General features: G+C 46.8%; 1 long non-coding RNA gene across 1 annotated transcript in view; it reads right to left on the reverse strand.

Annotated features, from left to right (window-relative positions):
• Positions 1-10,102, reverse strand: part of LOC145511568 (uncharacterized) — a 64,389-nt gene extending 54,287 nt beyond the window's left edge. The window contains exon 1 of the long non-coding RNA XR_014057958.1: positions 9,924-10,102. This is a non-coding gene — a long non-coding RNA (uncharacterized LOC145511568). The remainder of the gene's footprint in view (positions 1-9,923) is intronic.
• Between the last annotated feature and the right edge of the window lie 13,380 nt (positions 10,103-23,482).

Below are 23,482 nucleotides of genomic sequence, written 5' to 3' on the forward strand. Positions count from 1 at the left end.
ATTAGAGGCACCAATGTGCTTTTTTAAATGATTTTTTCAACCTTTTGGCCATGTATCACAGTATGTGGGATCTTAGTTCCCTAACCAGGGATTGAACCCATGCCCCCCTGCAGTGGAAAGAGAAGTCTTAACCACTGGAATGCCAGGGAAGTCCTGGCCCCAGTGTGCTTTGAAGTATAAAAAAAGAAGGAGAAATCACAGTTGACAGACTCACAAGTCAGAAAATCAGGAAAGATTTCATGAAAGAAGCGGCTTCTGAGATAAATCTGGAAGGAACAGCAGGATTTTAATAGGCAAAGATAGTGTGAAGGGAAAATGCCCCGGATGAAGAGGGTGACAGAGGCCCTGCAGTGGAGAACAGGAAATGTGGAGGGGGTGGAGCAGAGGCTGGATGAATTTGGCTGGAGTAGGAGGTCCATGCCCAGCAACTGCCGAAGATAAGGCTGCAAAGGAGTTAGGGACAGAAAGCCGGTCACAAGAGTTTGCACTTGATATAAAAGGCAAAGAGGAGTGAGTGGTCCAGCCTTACCGTGGGATGCTACTCTGCAACAAGGGTGAGATTTCTGTTCTTTGATTCAAGCTTAACTAACGTAAATTCAACTCTAAAACCTGATGTTTGATTCAGTTATTGGAAATGTTTGAGGCATGTTTAGACAACTTGGTTTGTGGATCTTCTCTTAAAACTGTCAATCCTAGGAAATCTAAACACAGATGAAATATATCTGATAAAATTGAACTTTAAAATTGTGTGTGTGCTGTGTGCTAAGGTGCTTCAGTTGTGTCTGACTCTGTGCAACAGTAAGGACTGTATCCCACCAGGATCCTCAGTCCAAGGGATTCTCCACGCAAGGATACTGAAGTGGGTTGCCATTCCTTCTCCAAGGAATTTCCCAACCCAGGGATAGAACCCGAGTCTCTTATATCTCCTGCATTGTCAGGAGGGTTCTTTACCACTAGCGCCACCTGAGATGAGCTGTTACGGGGCAACACAGACTGGGTTTGAAGCTCAATACAAAGAAAGGATATAAAATATCTTATTCATCATTCTAATGTGGATTATACTTCATAATCGTAATATCTTTGGATTTCTTAGGTTACTTTAAAATGTTATGAAAATGAAAACCAAAAATAGGCAAAGGGGAACCATTGAAAGTCTTTTAGCTGGGATGTAACCCAATTAAAGATGCATTAAAATAATAATAATAAAAATAATAATTTCGAGGAAGAGTATGAGACAAGGAGGGGAGTCTAGAGACAAGAAAATCCATTGAAAGATTTTTTAAATGACAACATCAGAAACAATCTGAGTCAGAAATAACACAGAGATACACACTTCACTCCCCAAACATAGCTCAGAAGTGGGCCTGTTTTCAGGGATGTTCCCAAACACTAAGCCTTACTCCCTCCCCCAATACTTCAAGGTCAGGAGAGTTCTGGGCTCTATGGGGAGGGGTCAGTTACTGTGAAGGGTCACCCTGAAGGGTCCTGGACCAACCCTGACCCCTGGTTTGACTTGGAGGCAAACCTGAGAAACTTTGTGATTGCATCTCAGGCTGGAATTTACCATTGGAAATGCAGCCTTTGTCACTGGCACAAGGAGGACTGTTTTGCATTTGATGACATTTTCAAAATGGTGTGAAAAAACCTTGACGTTTTTATTAGAAAATCTATAAAGCCCAAACAAATGGTTTCATGCTGCTTTGCCTCATTCTTCATAGGTTCATTGGCAATCCATCATCCTTCCCTCTCCCCTTGAACCCAGCAGTAGCGACGTCTTGCCCAGGAACAAAAGGGCCTCTCAGAGAAGCCCTTTCAACCTTGGTTGTCCTCTGCATCTCAACTTTTACCCCTTAAATCAACTACAATCACCCCATTTTCACTGGCTCCCCTCCTGTAAGGCTGAACAATGCTGTCACCTCCTTGCCGAGGCTCTTCCTTTGCTTCTGATGGCACTGGATCACAGAAGCTTGACCTTTCTCTGAGTTAGACATGGGACTCTCCCTTACACATGACTCAGCTTCCAGTTGGAACCAAATAATTGGATTCAGAACAAATCAATGAAGACTTTCTCTCCTGAAACAAAACAATCCATCCATTCCTTAGATTGCCATTTTGGATATAAAGATTTCATCTAGCCCAAATTTCAACTAAGGTGCCCTGCCTCAAACTGCCTCTCTGTTCACTGTACCCCACCCACCATGGCTGTCTGTCCATCTGTCCATCAGTGTGCGAGCTCCTGTCCCTGCCTCTACTCACTTGCCCAATAGCCAACACTAGTCTCTTAAACATGGGTGCTGCTGTTCAACCAATGGACCCTGTCACTCCTTCTGCATTTTCGAGTGAGTCTGGCATCTCCACCAGCACCAGCACCATTTGGTTCTTTCTTAATTCTCCACCTGGCTCCCTCCTGCTTACTTGGATTAATCATCTTTTCTCTATGTTCTGTTTTCTACGCTTCTATTCAGTTCTTCCTTCAACCCAATTTGTTGACCCAACCGTTTGTCTGAGGAGTGTGTTAGCATGAGTTTTGTCTTACAGAGTCTTCATGTCTTCGTTTACAGCCTTATGAAGGAGAGGAGGTGGAAAATGATAATCGACTCCATTTTCACGGTGGCAAAATGGAGGCTCAGAAAGGGTAAGTCCCTTTTGCAAGGCTCCCCAGCTCATAAAGGGCAGAGGTGAGACCCAGGTCTCCTGCCCCCAAATCACAATGCCTCTCTGCAAACCCCATGGTTTCACTTCCTCATATTTACCCTCCTGCACTCTCATTTCTGATTTCTGGCCTCTCCCACCCCTCACCCATTCTCTGCTTGGCTCAGCTTCGCCCACACGGCTTCCTCTCCTCTTCATCCTCTGCCCAGGCTCCTCTCGCCCAGTAACCGCTGGCCGGCAGCCTGGCACACTGAGCCAAGAGGGACGGACCAGCCAGCGTCCTATGCGTCCCAGAGCCCACACCCTGGTCTGCCTACGAGCTACTTAGAGGGGGATTTTGCTCTTAAATGCTGCATCGGTTGTCCCCTACCTGCTCTCCACTATCTCTGCTATTTTGTCACCTCCATTTTCACACACCTGTGGACTTAAAAAAAATGCACAATGTGAGAGCTGAAAGTTTAGTTTATTTGGGACAAAATGAGGACTGCAGCCTGGGAGATGATACTTCAGATACCTCTGAGAAGCTGCTCCAAAGAGGCAGTGGGTGGGGAGATCTATATGAGATTTTGGTGACGGGGGAGTACGTGCCATCAAGCACATATTTCTCCAGAAGGTTTCTACTGGTTTCACGAAGCTTTGCTAGTCTTGAGGAAGTCGTCACCATGAAGGCTTACAGTGCTATCTAGATATGAGGAGATACAAGAATTGGGCTCATAAAATTGGCTCCTGAATATATCTGACTATCTGAAAACCTGCCCTGCCACATTTCCCCTGAGCAGAGTTCCTCATTTCTGCTCTCCACCCTGAACTCCATTCAGGGGGATGTTGAAGGTCAGCAGCTGCAGTAGCTCATGATTTAATCCTTGCAGAGGTAGATGGCAAGCACCCATGCCGAGTGCCCATTTGTCATTGACACACCCATCAAAGCCCAGGATCATGGCTGCTTAACAACTAGACTGTCCCCTGTGTTCCCAAACCACTGTGGGCTGTAGTACCTTGGGGGCTCATCTGTGTTTTTTTCTCATCCCCATTGCATGTTGTAGAATTCCCTGGGAGCAAATAGATATGGGAGAGGGGCAGGGGTGACAGGGAAAACAGCAGGCAGATTCTCTAGCCATACCAGGGAGTGACTACCTGCACCAACTTAACTGCAGCTGCATGAGACAGTCAACAAACCTGTACTATGGGTAAAGGGAAAAGCTGCTGAGAAAAGTCTACTGTGTTGTGGGTTTTTTCCTTTTCAAACTGAGACTTTGGGGGTCATGTTTACTGATTCTCCTCCAAGACCAGGGAACAGACCCAAATGCGGGGATAGTCGATAGAACTCCGGTAACACCCCAAGCCTGGCAGGAATGCTTTTTGTCCCCTCATCCGTCTCCTGCGCTACCAAGTGTGACAGCAGCCATGCCAGGCAGCACTGAAAAGCCTCGGAGAAGAAGCCCCAGCCCCATCCTGCACCCAGGGGCCAGCATCCCCCGGGGCAGCCCAGCTCTCATCAAATGGGCTTTGGTGGGGGTATCCTGGCACTGCGCTGCAGCTATGGGATCAGAGTCAAATAAGTTCACTAGACAAGGATGAGGGTGGTTCAGGTTGAAGATGACACCAGCACAGGTGAGAAGCAGGTAGGGGGTGTGGGGGGCCGGCAGGCAGATCTTCCCAGGGTTGACGAGGCACCTCTCTACCTGTCCTCTTGTCAACAAACAGCCTCAGCACGACCAGCAAAAGAGGGGAACTAGCCCCATTCCTCCTCATGTGGTCTGTCCCCTCAAGAGAGCACTCAACTGGAAGTCCACTTTACAGACACTTTCTTACTGGAAACCATGCAAAAGCACAAATGCTCAGAGCCTTGTCTATTTTTTTGTTTGTTTGTTTTTTGGGCTGCACCTTGTGGCCTGTGGAACATTGGTTCCCTGACCAGGGATCAAACTTGCATCCCCTGCAGTGAAAGCACAGAGTCCTAACCACTGAACTTCTGGGGAATTCCCACTCAGTTTGTTTTAAAAAGAGATGCTGCCGTCCTTCCAACCTATTCCAAAACCTCCTGTCATCCTACACACACATGCACACACACTCACACTCACACACACTTATACTCAGTAACCTGAGGGTTAGTAAGACTCCTGAGACTACTGTGAGCTCCTTTCCATGAACTCTGCATAAATACTAAAACATCTCTTGACCATGACCACCTGGCTATTTGAGTTTCCCCAAATAACTCAGACAGTAAAGAATCTGCCTGCAAGGTGGGACTGATCCAGGTTCGATCCTTGCATTGGGAAGATCCCCTGGAGAAGGGAATGATAACCCACTCCAGTATCTTGTTTGGGAAATCCCATGGACAGAGGAACCTGGAGGGCTATAGTCCATAGGGTTGCAAAGAGTTGGAAATGACTGACTGACTAACACTCTCACTTCACCTGGCTACTTAAAGTGGTCTTATGCTCTTTAATAGAAAAAAAAAAACAAACCTTACGCTCTTTTCAGCTCAAGAAGAGAGAGCCTAGCAGCAGCTTGAGAAAGGTGACAGCCTCACCTTTCCTCGGTGGCACAGCTCACACAAAAGGCAGAGAGCACACCTGGGCCGGGCTGGGTGCAGCAAGAAGTTGGTCTGTCCCCAGATTGGCAGCCAGGGGTGTGTTCCCAGCAGCAGTGTGGGGAAGTGGACCGAAGATGGAGACTTGGAAAACCTGGGATCTGCCAGTCTCCTCCCCATTTGATTCTATTCTAATCAACATACATTTAACAAACATGTACTATATATATGTCTATGTGTGTGTGTGTGTGTGTGTGAAATATGTGCATATTTGCATACATCCATGTACTACTTGATTGCCCTGAGTGCATGCTCCAAACACTGAGCGTGCCCTGGTCTGTATTTTAGGCAAGCATGTCCCACAATTGTTTCTAGATGTTAATTGCAATGGCTCCCAGGCTCCCCAGCACGTCTGTCCGCTCTCTGAAAGCTCTTTGAGGGCTGCTCATCATTAGAATTCCCCGAGTTTTCGCTCCTTCCTGGCAAGCCATCTGGCCTCTCTGCACTGCAGCTGTGGCCGCCCTCCCCCTGCCACTCACACCTGAGCCTTTGACATCCCCCACCTGAAGCAAACCCATCCATCAAGGGGATCCAAAATTACAACCAGAAATTTTTGTTTTCCCAAAATCTAGAATTAAAATTTTCTTTCTTTCTCACCTCCATTGAGGTTTCAGGCTTCATTTTGAGGGGGGCTCAGATTCATCATTTATGCTATTGGAATAGATGGCGCTGTGTACGAGAGAAACGCCTGCACCTCCATTTCATCATTTAGCCCATTTAGCTGAGGACACTCACCTCTGCAGTGTGTCTCTTGAACAACGATAATTGCCGTTAACCAGGAAAGCACCAAGAGGGTCAAAGGTTGTAGGCAAATGGCTCATGGGCTTGAAAGCCTCTGCCTGCTTCTCTCTGGAAGGGGGTGTCCTGTTTGTTGTTGAGTCGCTAAGTGGTGTTCATCTCTGCAATCCCATGGATTTCAGCACACCAGGCTTCCCCTACCCTTCACTATCTCCCTGGAGTTTGCTCAGATTCATGTCCATTGCATTGGTGATGCTATCTAACCATCTGTCACCCCGTTCTCCTTTTGCCTTCAATCTTTCCCAGCATCCGGAGAAGGCAATGGCAACCCACTCCAGTACTCTTGCCTGGAAAATCCCATGGATGGAGGAGCCTGGTAGGCTGTAGTCCATGGGGTCGCGAAGAGTCAGACACGACTGAGCGACTTCACTTTCACTTTTCACTTTCATGCATTGCAGAAGGAAATGGCAACCCACTCCAGTGTTCTTGCCTGGAGAATCCCAGGGACGGCGGAGCCTGGTGGGCTGCTGTCTATGGGGTTGCACAGAGTCGGACACGACTGAAGCGACTTAGCAGCAGCAGCAGTTTCCCAGCATCAGGGCCTTTTCCAATGAGTTGGCTCGTCGCATCAGGTGGCCAAAGTATTGGCGCTTCAGCTTGAGCGTCAGTCGTTCCAACGTATTGAATATATGGGGTTGATTTCCCTTAGGATTGACTGGTTTCCAACTGGCAGGTCTTACCCACAGCCATGAACCCTGGCCAGAAGGACATTCTGAGTGATAGAGAGCCACGGAGGCACCACTCAGAGGAATCCGTGGAGGGTGACGGCATTTATGGGATGTGGGAACCTGGGAACAGGAAATTTGAGAAAAGAGAGAGGAAAAGCCCAAAGCCAGAGCTGCTGCTGCCCTGTCCTGGGACAGAGGCAGGGAGGGACATAAATTTTCTAGAGAGATTTTTGCTTTTCTCATCTTTGGAACCAGGCAGCTCCCTCTCCCTCTTTCGTCATTTTTGTGGTGGCTATTACCACTGCTCTTTGTTTTCTTTTGTGTTAACTGAACAAACACCGAAAGGCTAATTTGTAAAGATGTCACCAGCAACCTCAATGGCTCAGGATGGATTTTCCTTCTTTTTTTTTTTTGGCTGCACCAGGTCTTAGTGGCAGCACCCAGGATCTTTAGTTATGGCACGTGCAATCTAGTTCCCTGACCAGGTATTGAACCCAGGCTCCCTGCACTGGGAGCATGGAGTCTTAGCCACCGGACCACCAGAGAAGTCCTTCCTTAATTCTTAGCGTGACAATTGTGAACCTGTGCCCCAGGGACATAGGGCATGTGACCAATAAGACAGCAGATGGACAATGTCCTGAAACCCCTAATGCTATGTGGCCTGAGGAGACTTACCAAGTTCATTTTTGATTCAGTAGCATCACAGCCAAAAAAAAAAAATTCTCAGTTCTGCCCTCCAGTGCCCCTCTCTAGCAATGGCACAGCAGGCAGCCAGGCCGGGCATGAGCTAGACGGAAATGAAGCCCAAGGCCGGTTCAGCTTAGACAGAGCCGCTGTCAAACCCGCTCATGAACCATAAGTCACCTCAACAAAATAGAGCGCAGCCACACACATCAACCTCTTTTTCCTTTTTATATTGAAGTATGCATGCTCAGTTGTGTCCAACTCTTTGCGACCTCATGGACTGTAATCCACCAGGCTCTTCTGTCCATGGGATTTTGCAGACAAGAATACTGGGGTGGGTTGCCATTTTCTCCTCCAGGGGATCTTGCTGGTCCAAGGATAGAACCTGTGTCTCCTCTGTCTCCTGCATTGGCAGGCAGGTTCTTCACCACTGTGCCACATAGCTGCTGTACAATATTATATGTTACAGGTGTACAATATAGTGATTCACAATTTTTAAATACTATACTCCATTTATAGTTATTATAAACTTCCCTTTCATGGGTTTCGCTTGTGGCTCAGCTAGTAAAGAATCTGCCTGCAATGCGGGAAACCTGGGTTCGATCCCTGGATTGGGAAGATCCCCTGGAGAAGGGAAAGGCTACCTACTCCAGTGTTCTGGCCTGGAGAATTCCATGGACTGTATAGTCCATGGGGTCGCAAAGAGTCAGACATGACTGAACAACTTTCACTTTTACTTTCATAGTTATTATAAAATATTGACTATGTGCTTCATATTATACAATACATCCTTGTAGTTTATTTTATACTCAATAGTTTGTATCTCTTAGTTTCTTACCCCTATACTGCTCTTCCCTCTCCCCCACTGGTAACCACTAGTTTGTTCTCTATATCTCTGAGTCTGCTTCTTTTTTGTTACATTCACTAGTTTGTTGTGTTTTTAGATTCTACGTATAAGTGATATCACACAGTATTTGTCTTTCTATGTCTTATTTCCCTTAGCATAATACCCTCCAAGTCCATCCATTTGTTGCTACAAATGGCAAAATTTCATTCTTTTTATGGCTGAGTAGTATTTCATTGTCGGAGAAGGCAATGGCACCCCACTCCAGTACTCTTGCCTGGAAAATCCCATGGACGGAGGAGCCTCGTAGGCTATAGTCCATGGGGTCGCTAAGAGTTGGACACGACTGAGCGACTTCACTTTCACTTTTCCCTTTCACGCACTGGAGAAGGAAATGGCAACCCACTCCAGTGTTCTTGCCTGGAGAATCCCAGGGACGGGGGAGCCTGGTGGGCTGCCGTCTATGGGGTCGCACAGAGTCGGACACGACTGAAGCGACTTAGCAGCAGCAGTATTTCATTGTAAATATAAATATATATATATATATATATATATATACACACACACACATATATATGCACCACATACATATATATATTTATATATATAAATATATACATATACCACATCTTCTTTATCCATTCCATCTGCTTATTTATTCCATCTGTTGATGGACACTCAGTTGCTTCCATATCTTGCCTATGGTAAACAACACTGCTATGGATGTTGGGGTGCATGTATCTTTTTTAATTAGTGCTTTTGTTTTTTCTATTATTGGTAGTTCTATTTTTAATTTTTTGAGAAACGTCCATACTGTTTTCCTCAGTGGCTGCACCAGTTTACATTCCCACCAGCAATGCACAAGCTCTCCCTTTACTCCACGTCCTCACCAACATTTGTTATTTGTGTTCTTTTTGATGATAGTGATTCTGAAAACACATCAACATATCAAACTAGCACTAATCAAGTGGCTGCTTTATGCAAAGTTTCAGTACACAGTTTCTCACTCAGCTTTCTGTTATAAGATGAACTGTGCCCCTACACCCCCTAAAATTCCTATATTGAAGTCCTAGCTCTCAGTACCTCAAAATGTGACTATATTTAGAGACAGTTTTTAAAGAGGTAGTTAAAATAAGGTTGTAGGGGGTGGATCCTAATCCAGTCTGACTGGTGTCCTTATAAGAAGAAGAGATCAAGACACAGGTCAAGGGAAGACCATGTGAAGACACAGGGAGAAGATGGCCCCCCACAAGCCTGGGAGAGAGGCCTCAGGAGAAACCAAGCCTGCAGACACCTCGATCTCGGGCGTCCAGCCTCCAGAACTGTGAGAGAAGATTTCTGTGTTGTTTATGCCCCTCCCAGGTGGTGCTAGTGGTAGAGAACCCACCTGCCAATGCAGGAGATGCAAGAGACTCAGGTTCGATCCCTGGGTTGGGAAGATCCCCTGAAGGGAAGGCATGGCAACCCACTCCAGTATTCTTGCCTGGAGAATCCCATGGACAGAGGAGCCTGGAAGTCACACAGAGGGTCTGCCACAGGGTCACACAGAGTCAGACATGACTGAAGCGACTTAGCACACACCAGTCTGTGGTATTTTGCACCCCAAGCAGACAAATGCACCTTCTCAACAGCCTGAACACTCAGAATAGAAGCGAGGTCATAAAGGCTCGGTGATGGAAAGTACCTTGTTCAGAATCAAAGTTGTGAGGAGGCAGAGTAGACTTGAAAACGCATCTTCTAGCTTGAACTCAGGAGCCTTGAACAGGCAGTGGAGTGTCCAGCTCCTAAACATGGGAGAAGCACTAGACAAAGATGTCCCCCTCCATGGCTGAGCAGGCGTCCCCGTAAACCCCCACCCTGGGCAACTTTAGAGAAGTCACTGATGCAGAGGATCACGAGGGGCTGAGATGAGGCTTGCCCATCTCCTGCCACTCAGATGAGCCAAGCTCAGAGCAGCTTCAATGGCGGGTCCTTCCCCAGGGCTCCAGATCTGTTCCGCCAGGTGATCCTCACCTTATCCCATGAGCTCAGGACAGCTGTCACTGTCCTTTCATACCTGAGAGGCCCAGGGTGCAGAGTAAAGTAAGGCCCAGGGCCCAGCCGGTGGGAGGCAGACAGGGCAATAGCCCGGGCTGTCACTGTACAAAACTGCTCTTGAATGTGGAGTCTCTGGGTAGATGTCCATGCCTGGAACTTTACAGAAAAAAAGCAAAGGCCATTCCAAACTGACCGTATATTTACTAAATGGGAAAAGACTCTGTAGTCTGGGGAGACACTGTAAATCCTGTCCCAGAAGGTCCGTGAGAGGCTAAGGACCTACCCCCCCACCACCACCATTTAGTGGAACTGTTGCTCCAGGTGGCACTAATGGTAAAGAATTAATGGTAAAGACGTAAGAGACATGGGTTCGATCCCTGGGTCAGGAAGATCCCTGGAGGAGGGCACGGCAACCCACTCCAGTATTCTTGCCTGGAGAATCCCATGAACAGAGGAGCCTGGCAGGCTACAGCCCATGCGGTAGCAAAGAGACGGACATGACTGAAGTGACTTAACATGCAGTTATTTTTACATTAAATATAAGGGAAATTGCATAAAAAAACAAATAAAGAAAAAAGCCCACAGCTTTCCAGATGTTAGGAATGTTTCTTAGCCCCTCATGACTCCCTTGTGAGGGAGACGAGAAGGTGTTTTAGTAACACTCACCCATCTTTCCAGTGGTGGAAGTGGGCTCAGTGAGGCAAGCGACGCACTCACAATCCCAGCGGTGACAGGGCTCCTCCTTCCATGACCTTCACTAACTCCACGGCCCTCCTCCCATTGGCTGCATTTTTTCTGTGAACCTCTCCCCACGTCTGCCTCCTGGTTCTCCCAGATTGCTGGCCCACATTCATGGTGCCATGATTTTCTCTTCTCATTTCAGCTGGTTCCTGTAAGGCTAAAAAGATCTTTAGTCCTTCTTTTTATTTTTTAATGTATTTATTTTTGGCTGTGCTGGGTCTTCGTTTCTGTGCAGGTCTTCTCTAGTTGAGGCAAGCAGGGGCTACTCTCCAGTTGTGGTGTGCGGGCTTCTCATTGCAATGGCTTCTCTTGTTGCGGAGCACCGGCTCTAGAGCGCAAGGGATCAGTAGTGGCTTGTGGGCTTTAGAGAATGGGCTCTGCATGTGGAATATTCCAAGGTTAGGGATTGAACCCATGTCCCATGCATTGGCAGGCGGATTCTTAACCACTGGACCACCAGAGACGTCCTTTTAATCCATCTTAAATCTCTGCTTCCCTGGTGGCTCAGATGGTAAGGAATCTGCCTGCAATGCATGAGACCTTGGTTCAATCCCTGGGTTGGGAAGATTCCCTGGAGGAGGGATAGGCTACCCACTCCAGTATTCTTGCCTGGAGAAGCCCATGGACAGAGGACACTTTCTGGCTACCATCCATGGGGTCACAGAGTCAGACATGACTGAGCAACTTTCACTTCACTAAATCACTAGGTTTTCAGAAATTTTTTTTAAAAAGCTATGAAGTTCACTCAACAACAACAAAAAAATGCACCATAAAGATCTCCAGGGAATTTTCTGTGCAGTTGCTACAAGTTCACAGACCTCCAAAAACACGCATTAACACCCCCTGCCCTGGATGGTCCCTGCTCCTTGTCTAATAAACTGTAAGTCTTTTCTCTGTGTGCATTTTCCCCCCACAACTTTCCTCTTTTGGGTGTTTCCTCTCTTGGCCTTCCATTACCTTGATTCAAGGAAGACCTCTGCTACAGAAAGTGTCCTTTAGTTGCCTCTTGCTTTGTGTTTTATGCCACTTCCTTTCTGCTCATTCTAACAGTTTCCACCTTCCTCCTCATGGAAACTCTATCTTCTCCTATACAAACATGCTAGCTGGTCGTGTCTTTATTTTCTATAACTGTGGCCCCTTCACTGAAACATTCTATATCCAACTAAACAGGAGGCTTGGAGGGACTTCCCTGGTGGTCCAGTGATTGAGAGTCTGCCTTCTAATGCAGGCAGCACAGGTTTGATCCCTGACCCAGGAAATGGGATTCCACATGCCATGGGCCAACTGAACCCGTGCACCACAACTAGATACCCTGTGCGCCACAAGACTCAACACAGCCAAATAATAAGTAGGTAAAAACAAACAAACAAAACAAAAAAACAGGAGGCTTGGAAATAAGTGATGGAACACAGGAGATCATGAGACTAACTTACAGTGAGTACAAAAGATGAAAGGAGTCAGTTACTAACAAATGGGACTTCCCGGGTGGAGCTAATGGTAAAGGATCCACCTGCCAACGCAGGAGACACAAGAGACATGGGTTCAATCCCTGGGTTGGGAAGATCCCCTAGAGTAGGAAATGGCAACCCACTCCAGTATTTTTGCCCAGAAAATTCTATGGGCAGAAGAGCCTGGCGGGCTACAGTTCATGAGGTCACAAAGAGTCAGACACGAATGAGCACACGTGTAACATAAAAGATGAAAGGAGACAACTATTTCCAAATACCACACATTTCCTTAGCAGAATAGAGATGTATGGGATCTAAAGCAAGTTGCTGACTGAGCTGCTGTGAGAATACGGCATCTCAGGGAAACCTGAACGATCAGGGCTTGGTCAGGCCAGACAGGAGTGAAGATGAACCAGGCAGAGCAAAGAGTGTTTTGGTTTCGCACATCCAAGCGGGCTGGGCTGAGCTGGGGGCCTGCAGCATCTGTGTGACAGGCACAGGGTACGAGGATGTAGAAGCCAGACGGTGGGCATCCTGAAAAGTCACCGAAAGGGCTGTGCAGCATACACCAAGGATAACAGGATCTGACAGTTTTTTGTTTTGTTTTGTTGCCACTCTGCACGGATTGCAGGATCTTGGTTTCCCGACCAGGGATTGGATGCGGACCACAGCAGTGAAAGCACTGACCACCATGGAATTTCCAAAGGGTTTTTGACAGAGGAAACACATGGTCTGATGTGGAGGAGGAGCTGAGAACTTATTTTACTTTTGATTTTAAACTTTTTATATGCAATACATTCACATATCTTCAAAAACCAGAAAGTATGAGACGATGTGGGCTTCCCAGGTAAGGAACCCACTTGTCAATGCAGGAGACGTAAGAGACTCGGGTATGCTTCCTAGGTCAGTAAGATCCCCTGGTATGGCAATCCACTTCAGTATTCTTGCCCGGAGAATCTCCACGGACAGAGGAGCCTGGTGGGCTACAGTTCATAGGGTCGCAAAGAGTCAGACATGACTAAAGTGACATAGTACGCATGCACACGTGAGTAAAACCTCTTCCTTGTCTTCTCCTAAATAGGTATTGATTTTTTACAGTTGCTTATATGTCCTTCCTGACTTTTTCTACACTTACACATAAGCAAATAAAACTAGCAGTTTTTATTTTTCTCCTTATATATTCAAAAAGTAGCATACCAGACACAGAGTTCTGCACCTTGACTTTGTGATAGTTTTTGACTGTTTTGCATATTGTCGATTTAGCTCTTGGTGTTAGTATGAGTATGACTATTAGTATTAGTATTAGTTTTCTTTTTGCAAATGTAAGTCTCTCCTCCCCAACCAGATGGTGAGCTTCTGAGGGCAGAAGCTGTGTCTTATTCAATTCTGTATGAAGTAGGTGTTTGTTTAAAAAAAAATCTGTTGAACTGAAGTAGGTGATGGAAAAGTATCTTGTTGAATAAATCAGGTACTCTTGAAAACAACCCAGTGTTCCATCTGACCTCTTCACTTGAATTTTTATTTTTATTTATGCTATGTCCCTAACACTCACAAAGGCGGTGCATGCGTGTGTGCTAAGTCACTTCAGTCGTGTCCGACTCTTCGCGATCCCATGGACTGTAGCCCACCAGGCTCCTCTGTCCATGGAATTCTCCAGGCAAGAATACTGGAGTGGGTTGCCATTCCCTTCTCCAGGGGATCTTCCCAACCCAGTGATTGAACCTGAGTCTCATTATGTTTCCTGCATTGGCAAGCAGGTTCTTTACCACTAGCACCACCTAGGAGATGGAATATATAATAAACCCCACCTCGCCTTTCCCCAGCATCAAGAATTACTTTGATTCTCATCTACCCACACCACCCGTCCACTTTGGGGAAGGAGACGGCTGCGGTATTTTAAAACAAACACAAGACATCATGTCACTTCCTCTGTAAATACCCAAGGACACAGCGCTAACCGATGGAGGCTCTGCATTAGGAACAAAAGGACATGCCAGCAAAATGAACACAGTTCTTTAGTCTCATCTAATTCCTGTGCTGTGGCCTGACATCCCTGATTTTCTCCAGAAGGCCTGTGTACAGGAGGCTTGCTCGAATCAGGAGTCACGCTCTGCCCACAGATAATACTGGGCCACTGTGTTGATCATTCTTTTTTTTACTGGCTGCACCAGGTCTTAAATGTGGCACAGGGGATCTTTAGTTGTAGGATGTGAACTCTTAGCTGTGGCATGTGGGCTCTAGTTCCCTGACCAAGGTTTGAACCTGGGCCCCCTGCATTGGGAGCATGGAATCTTACCCCCTGGACCACCAAGGAAGTCCTGTATTGATCATTCTGACACCTCTTGGCTTCCATCCCAATCCCCTCTCGTTATCCTCTCTCTCATTCAGGCCATTGATCTGTTAGCAAAACCAGGTCCCTTGCCCTGTTCAGACTCCCACATTTTGGATTTGACTGATTGCTGCTTTGCAGAATCATAGAACTTGTCTTCTGCCTGCCATGTTTTCCTGGAAACTGGCAAGACTTGTGCTTTGAAAACATCATCCAAGCTGTTGTCTGGATAGCCGATTGGAGGCGGGGAGAATGGACAGTGACACTCATGTTGCCCCCAGGCAGGATATAGGGTTCCCTACATGACGGTGTCGCCTGTAGCTACAGGGGCGGTGAGAAGAAAGAAACGGGCTGATTCAAGAAACACTTAGGAGGTAGGCTCAACCAGGGTGCTGTGCTCAGTCACTGAGTCGTGTCCGACTCTTGGTGACCCCATGGACTGCAACCTGCCAGGCTCCTCTGTCCGTGGAATTCTCCAGGCAAGAATACTGAAATGCCCTCCTTCAGGGGATCTTCCCCACCCAGGGACTGGACCTGCATCTCTTATACCTCCTGAATTGGCAGGCGGATTCTTTACCCCTAGTGCCACCTGGGAAGCCCATGCTCAACCAGACTGTTGGCTAATTGGAAAGGACCGTGCTTTTCGACACTGTTAAGAATCTGGGCCTCACCATGGAAAAGTCTGCTTCTCCTGGAAACATTTACATGTTTTCTGACAGTCTCCTCCCAATGATCATTTATGACATATTTTAAGGGCAGACAAAGTTGTAGTATTATTGTTGGTGTTAAATTTTACTGCTGTGGCCTTAAAACATAAACAGAAATAATTCCTTAAGTAGCTGGAAATTGTAATGGTACTCTTGGGCATAGATTTTACTGCTATGGATACTGTAAAGCACAAAGATAATAAATTTAAATTGCGGTATTAGTATTGGGAATATATTTTATTGCTTTGGCTATAACACAAAGAAACAGGATTCCCAACCTTTTTTCTGCCCCCCAGCAACAGGTTTATATGCAATGACGCTGGGGCAGTGTGTAGGGAGGATCAGAGCTCACCAGCATCACAGGTTACATGACCAGGTGATAAACCTGGGCTGATGGGAGCCGGGAGAGAGAGGTTTGATTCTTACAGGTGGCCAGGGAGCTGGAGAGACGCAGGCCCGTGAAGAGGAGGTACAGGTGTTTGCACGGCCTTGAGGGAGGGTCACCTGGGAGGAACTGCTGAGCATCCGCACCCCACTCAGATGTCTCTGCGTCCCACCCACCAACCCACACACTGCCTCACACACTCCTGATTTGAGTCTAATTTTGAAAACAAGTTCTACAGACCGAGGACTCGTTTGGGTTTGGGTGTTCCATGGTCTTTCACTTTGTGGACATGGCCTGCTGCTCCCACTGTGCCCGTCTCAGTAGACGGACCCCCATGCACCCGACCAGAAGCAGCCTAGAAGCATTTCTCACTCTCCTCTCTCACTGCCAGGACATCCTCGGTCACCAGTCGTGCCCCCCCGGCCCACTGGATTCTGCCTCTCCAAGTATCTCTCACATCAGCAGCTGCCCCTCCAGCCCATGTCAGGCTGCCATCATTTTCCCCAGCCTCTTGACTGCTTCAGATCCTGCCCCCTGCAACCCATCCTCCACTCTCATCATCATACTAATGACCACTGTTAACAGAGCATCAGCGATGTGCCCAGAGTGTGCTCAGTACCCGATACCCGCATCTCATGGGACCTTGGATGTGGGAGGGACCAATCTTTGTCATAAATGAAGAAACCGACTTCAGAGGTTAAACATCAAAAGACATAATGGACTTAACAAAAAATCACCAAACATAAGCAGAAAATAAACTTTAGGTCCTTTCTTATTCTTTAATTCTTCTATTGCCATTTCTTGCTTCCTTTCTCCCTCCCTTCCTCTCTCCCCCATTTCCCTCCTCTTCCCTTCCGTCCAAAAATAAACCCCTTGGAATGAAACAAAAGAGCATTGCCAACTTATCCATTCTCTTCCATCACCATAACCCCAAGTAAGGGTAGCTCTCATTAACAAAGTAATTTGTAGCTCTTGAATGCCACTTGCTCTTATCTAGAACAAAATCCTTTTCCCTTTTATTATCTCAAGTCCAGTTATCCTTTCAGATTTATTTTACACATCATCACCAGGAAGCCTACTTCTAAACAATGCATTTCTAAATGCTATGAGCATGCATACACACACACACACACACACACACACACACACACGGCTGGATCTACAGCTCCCCTCCTGGATCCTACTGTCCTCTGGTCATCTTATCATATGATAGTGCAATCATTCCTCTGGTCTTAGAAGCACCTCCTGAGTGTAACTGGCCTGAGGGCAGGGACTGTCCTGTGTGTGTGAACTCCCAGAATTTGGCACTTGAATCCTGGTTTGCAGTGAGTGCTCAGTGACGGGTTACTCAATGAATACAGCATCAAACAAAAAGTATAACATACAATGAATTCAACAGTAATTATTAAAACAATGAGACATGAGCCTTTTCAGTCTCAAAGAAATTTCAGGTCATGCTTTATAGAGTTTGAGGAATGATGTTTATATGTGTTTCAAATTCAATCTGCAATTACTCACCTGTCTCATTCTAACACCCAAAAAAATGCTACCTATGGGGTCGCAAAGAGTCAGACACGACTGAAGCAACTTAGCACACACACACAAAACTCATGGCAGAGTGTAATTAATGGAGAATAAGCTCCTTTCGGGGCTTCCCAGGTGGCTCAGTGGTAAAGAATCCATCTGCCAATGCAAGAGACACAAGAGATGCAGTTTCAATCCCTGGGTCAGGAAGACCCCCTGGAGAAAGTCATAGCAACCCACTGCAGTATTCTTGCCTGGGAAATTCCATGGACAGAGGAGCTTGGTGGGCTACAGTCCATGAGGTTGCAAAGAGTCAGACACAACTTAGCCACTAAATAACAACAACAAAGCAGTCCTTTTACTTCAGCAAGGGACTGGAAAAGAGCACCGTAGCAACCACACAAATAAATATTGGCAGTCGTGTTTACCATGTCACAGCAAACTTGGAAAGCTACAACCAGTTAAAGAAATCAGAAGGTTTAGTAAGTTTGAATGCTCTCAAATGCCAGAATCAGCCTAACTTCCGTGAGCTTCATTATTGTGTGTGAGAAAACTCTTAAATTCTCAAGTTACGTGAAGCTCTTTTTCTTTGCAGTTGGTCCCCATCAAGGTCAGAAATTGGAAGAGTCAGAGTATGGAATTCGAGAACATGGGAAGTGGGCAAAGCTGACCTGGTCACTTCTGACCAGGGCTGGTTCCTGCCTCCACGTCTGTTTCCATGAACACGGCCATCAGCTCAGGAAAAACAAGTTCAAGTTTCTTGCACTTCGTTTTCCTTTCTTCTTCCTTAGAGATAACCCGTCGAAGTTTTGCTCATTAGAGAAAAGGGGCTTTGTGGCTGAAATTTGCAATGCTTGAGAAGTTAAATATCCTCCTAATAGCAGAACATGTTTCTACCGTGTGTCCTGTGGGGCCTGCTCCAGTGACAGCCACCCTCCTGAATCCGGTGAGATGCTGACCACCTCGGGATCCACAGTCATCTTCTCAGTCACTTCCGGCCCCTGGACAACCTTCATGACCGAAGGCATTGCTGGGGCTTCTCCACGCTCCCCATCAAACCGAGATGAATGTGTCTCATAATGGCTGTTTTTGTTACATTAGTCTGGGAAGATGAAATCAAAAGGACGACTTTCAACAAAAACGTCCAGCGTCGACAGTTCAATACTCTTTCTCCAGGCCCAGAGATTGCCCTGATTGTGTGCCGGATAAAGGCTAAGCGTGCAGCTACCTGCTAGTTTGACAAAGCTGTTCTCTCGCCAGCAGGTTGCTTAGCCTTCTTCTTTTTTTTTTTTTTTCACAGTAACCCTCTAATTCCAACAAACCCACTGGATTAACAAAAACCTGAAAGTAAAGTAGCACAAAATGATAGCCCTGCATGAGCAACTATTATACTTTGCAACCTACAATTACACAGGTTCAATCTCAATGCCCTCAAACATTATTTCATTAATGCAAGCCATTTCAGAACTGGTAAATATTTCCTCTTCTGGGATTTTCTGTTATTCTTCGTTTGCAGCAGAGAATTAGGAAGCAAGCAAAGGCCACTTGAACAGTGGAGAACAGGGCCAAGGGCACCATCAAGATGACAGAGAGTGAGGGGCTGGCACAGAAATGGGAGTGGGAGTTGACAAAGTCGATTCAGAGACAAAAAAGAGGAAGAAAAAAAAAAAAACAGAGGGAGAGAGAAAGTGAGATCAAAGAGAGGGAACTCAAGAAAGAACTCTCCAGGCGGGTAGTGGAGATGAGCAGGCTGGTCTAGTGCCTGCAGCCAGCACAGGCCAGTCAACTCAGAAGCAGGGTCCACCCCACTGAGTGCCACAGCCACCGGGCATGTGCAGGAGCTGGGCTGGCTTTCAAGGCCCACGTTCAAGACGTCTGAGGGTCTGAGAGTCAAGTCCTTTCAAGAGATTTCTTCCTGTGACAGAATCCTTGGGCCAATATAGATGCAAGTGCTAGTTTACTTTGTAAGGGGAAAAAAAATGTCCTAACATTCTCATTTGGTCCAAAATTTTCATTCTGTAAAATAGCTTTTCAGGCTGCGAAATCGGATTTGAGGAAGATTGTGGACCTGGGCACAGATGAACCACTTGTGTGTTCTCGGCAGCTCTGCGCTGGGAAGGAAGGAGGAAGGACAAGGACAAAATGTATCTCACTCGTGGATTCATTTCCAAGACAGTGGATGGTGAAGAGGAGGGATTTTGAAAAGAGGACTTTGATTCATTAGCAGCTTTGCTACTTACTAGCTGTGAGGTGGGGTGAGTTACTGGACTTCGAAAGCTACCGTTTCCTCATTTCCAAGAAGGAAATAAAAATAGCACCTACCTGACAGAGCTGCTGTGAGACTAGAGATGCAGGTAAAGAGCTTAGTGCATTGCTAGGTACCCCTTTGACCTCAAAGGAAAGTTAGATAGTATTATTTGAAACATAAGAAAATGTGAGAGCAATAGAACTAGATCTTAGGAATCTATAAGAGTGACAGAAAGGCGCTCAAGCCGATTTCAGGGTTTTATTTATTTTTTAAAGTCTTTATTGAGTTTGTTACAATATTGCTTCTTGTTTTCTTTTTTATATTTTTGGTTTTATGGCCCAGAGGCATGTAGTATCTTAGCTCCCCAACCGGGAATTGAACTCCTCTCACCCCTGCACTGGAAGGAGGAGTCTTAACCACTGAACCACTAGAAAACTCCCGATTTTAAGGTTTTAATTCTCGCTAGCAAGACCGGGATATGAAGCTTCATGTTGGTGGGTAGCCTCTTTCTAAAATCAGGTGCTGGAAAGGGGAAGATGTTCTAGAAAAATGGAGGAGTCCACCTGCACCATCCATACCGTCTGTCCCTTCTGGCTGGTGAGGATGCCCCTCTGCACCTCTGAACCTGTGAGGGAGGGAGGTACCCAGGAAGTGCTGGGTCGGGGGAGGGGTCCCCATGGAGGTGGGAAAAGAATTGACAGGATCTCAGGTCAAGCGGGAAGTTCTCCTTTCAGAACAACAGACATCTCCTCCTGAAAAATGTTATGTGCTAACCTCAGGGGCAGCTCTGTCGGGAAGAAGAGCCACCTGCCTACACCTCCTGCGGGCGGACATTTTGGGGAGCAGGGGGGTCTTCGGTTATTGTGCGAGCCGAGCTGAATGGCCAGCTGGAGCTCAGCACCAGCAGCATTGCACTAGCCTGGATTTCATGCTGTTTGCACAATTACGAGACAGCAGACAATAGAAAAGGTGCCAATTCACTCTCCAAAGGCGCATGAACACCCCTGGTTCCGGAGGCTGACATGCAGCACGCAAGCACCACCGATCCCCGCATCCCTCTCCTGGTGGTACCTTATTCAGGCTCCAGGGCTCTCCCGTGGGACTCTCCATCCCTCCCCTCTGGACGAAGAAAGGGCTCCTCCTCACTGATGAGCTGATGAGCGTCTAGGACGGAGCTCTAGCGGCTGGGTCAACAGAGGCTTTTGCAAATGCCTGCCGCTTGGTCCCTTGGCTCTCCTGGCTGCTGGGGAGGGAAACCAGCTGCATCCTGAAGGCAGTTCCACTCAACAAACAACACAGTGCCTCAGTCAGAACGAGGTCCAGTTCAAATGTTGGCACGCACACAAAATATTAATTAAAATAACGTGCATGATAAATAATATTGCCATCAGAAGCAGAGGACTCCTGGAAAATCACAGTTAGTAATTACTTGAGCACCTGTTAACACACTCTCAGGATTCCAGGGCCGCTTACAGGACAAAATAAGTCTCAGGGAGGTGACCTTGAGAGGTCACCTTGTGTGAGTATTCTCCTGCTTAGGAACTGAACCATGTCTGAGCAAGCCCAGAATAAGAGTATCCATCCTGATTTTTCAAGTGCTAAAGGAAGAAATTCCTTGAGAACTCAGTAATTTAATTTCATAATAAGTATTGGAGTACCAGCTAGTGTAAGGCTCTCTGCTTAGCCTGAGGATAAGGTGTGGGGGTGGGGAGGGACACAGGGCTCTCATTTTTCAAGAAGTAACTGGTTATTAGCAGATAGAAACTCCTTCTCTATGCCTCCCTAGGCCTTCCCAGGCGGCGCTAGTGGTTAAGAATCTGCCTGCCAATACAAGAGAGACACGAGTGACGCGGGTTCAGTCCCTGGGTGCCAAAGATCTCCTGGAGAAGGAAATGACAACCCACTCCAGCGGTCTTGCCTGGAGAATCCCATGGACAGAGAAGCCTGGTGGGCTATAGTCCATGGGGCTGCGAAGAGTCAGATACAGAGTACAAACACACACACACACACACACACGCCTCTCTAAATCTTTCATGCTACTGTTAAAACTCATTGCCAGTTGTTCAGTCCTTAACTCAGGACCCCACGGGATTCCAGTTCAAATGCTTCTAGACCCTTTCTTAAGTACCAGGGACTTGGGGGTGGGGGCAACACAGGGAATTGTCCCTAGTACTTCTCATTACTGAGGTTTCCCACCGACTCCAACAAGTGACGCAATTGTGCACCACCTAATTTATCTAGACCTTTAAAATTATTACCAGATTTGACGTTTATTGCCCCAGTTAGTACAGAAAACCAAGAGAGGAAAAGACCCCATTATCTTCATTCCAAAAGCATTTTCTATTTGTGGCTCCGTCAACATTTCGGCATCTCATTAGACATATTTAATTTCATTCCCTCAACAATAACCCACGTATCACACCAGTGACCACCACTTCGCTGCTCCAGCCCCTAAATTCTATTAGTGTTCAGAGAGTCTCCTGGTTGCAACGTAATGTTCAATCAGCGCAGAGAAATTAATTAAATTAAAATTATTTTTATTGTGATTTAATTAGCTTAATTTAATTACTTTGTTCACTGACTGGGCATTCTGTGGTTACGGCCAGATCCTCGCTCTCATTCGTGGCATGAATGTTCCCACAGAATTGCACATTTTCTCTGCTCAGCCATTGGAGCGGGCTGGGGGAGTGTGCCAGAAACTCACGATTTATCACAATCAGCATCATCACAAATTATAGGAAGCATCCAGCAGTATGATAACTTCTAAATGAAGTGTCTGAAAGCAGGTCACACCACCAGCCTCAGCTGTTAATCTATCATATTTCATAGTCAACCTGACACCTTGTCCAATTTGCTGGGCCTGCTTTATCACCAGTTCCCGTGAGCTGCTGCCTCTCTGGGCCGGTGAGCTGGGGATTCAGCTCCGACTCAGGCTACCACCCCCACAGAAGGCCTGGCCGGCCCTCCTTGGCCTCCCTGGGTCCCAACTCCACACTCCCTGTGGCCAGTCAAGCCTCAGCTCCTTTCTCTCCTCTGTCTGAGCCTGAGCTCCACTCTCTGAAATTCAGTCTTTCCCCTGATTGCAAATGTCGGTGACAAGCCACAGTGTGTGGCAGCCCTGGGTCTGGATCACCAGAGCACACCAGATATGTCTATGATTGCATCACAGTCACTGACCATATCTTGGAAGGGCTTCCCTGGCTGGTCAGCAGTAAAGAATCTGCCTACAATGCAGGAGACACTGGTTCGATCCCTGGGTCTACAAGATCCCCTGGAGGAGGGCTTGGCAACCCACTCCAGTATTCTTGCCTGGAGAATCCCATGGACAGAGGCGCCTGGTGGGCTGCAGTCCACAGGATCGAAAAGAGTCGGACACAACTGAAGTGACTGAGCATGCACACATCTTGGAACACTTTACTTTCCTCACTACTTCAAAACAACAGTGGGTATTAAATCCTGCAGTAGACCACTCATGAACTCAACCTTTCTCCCCTGAAGGGTAGTCCACGATGCTGTGGGCGACTCAAGCTGGACCACACTGGCCTTTGCATTGGCATTTTTCAGAAATGAGATCAGCTCTAATTTGCACTTGAAATGTGTTCTCTTGATGAATGTGTTCAAAGCTGTAGAAAGGTGTTTTCTAATGTTCTAGCAACCACAGCCATGAAATAAAGACACTTGCTCCTTGGAAGGAAAGCTATGACAAACCTAGACAGTATGTTAAAAAGCAGAGACATCACTTTGTTGACTAAGGTCCATATAGTCAAAGCTATAGTTTTTCCAGTAGTCATGAACGGATGTGAGACTTGGGCCACAAAGAAGGC

This window comes from Giraffa tippelskirchi, chromosome 6 (genome assembly GCF_054371585.1).
Source record: "Giraffa tippelskirchi isolate mGirTip1 chromosome 6, T2T-mGirTip1v1.2.pri, whole genome shotgun sequence".
NCBI lineage: Eukaryota > Metazoa > Chordata > Mammalia > Artiodactyla > Giraffidae > Giraffa > Giraffa tippelskirchi.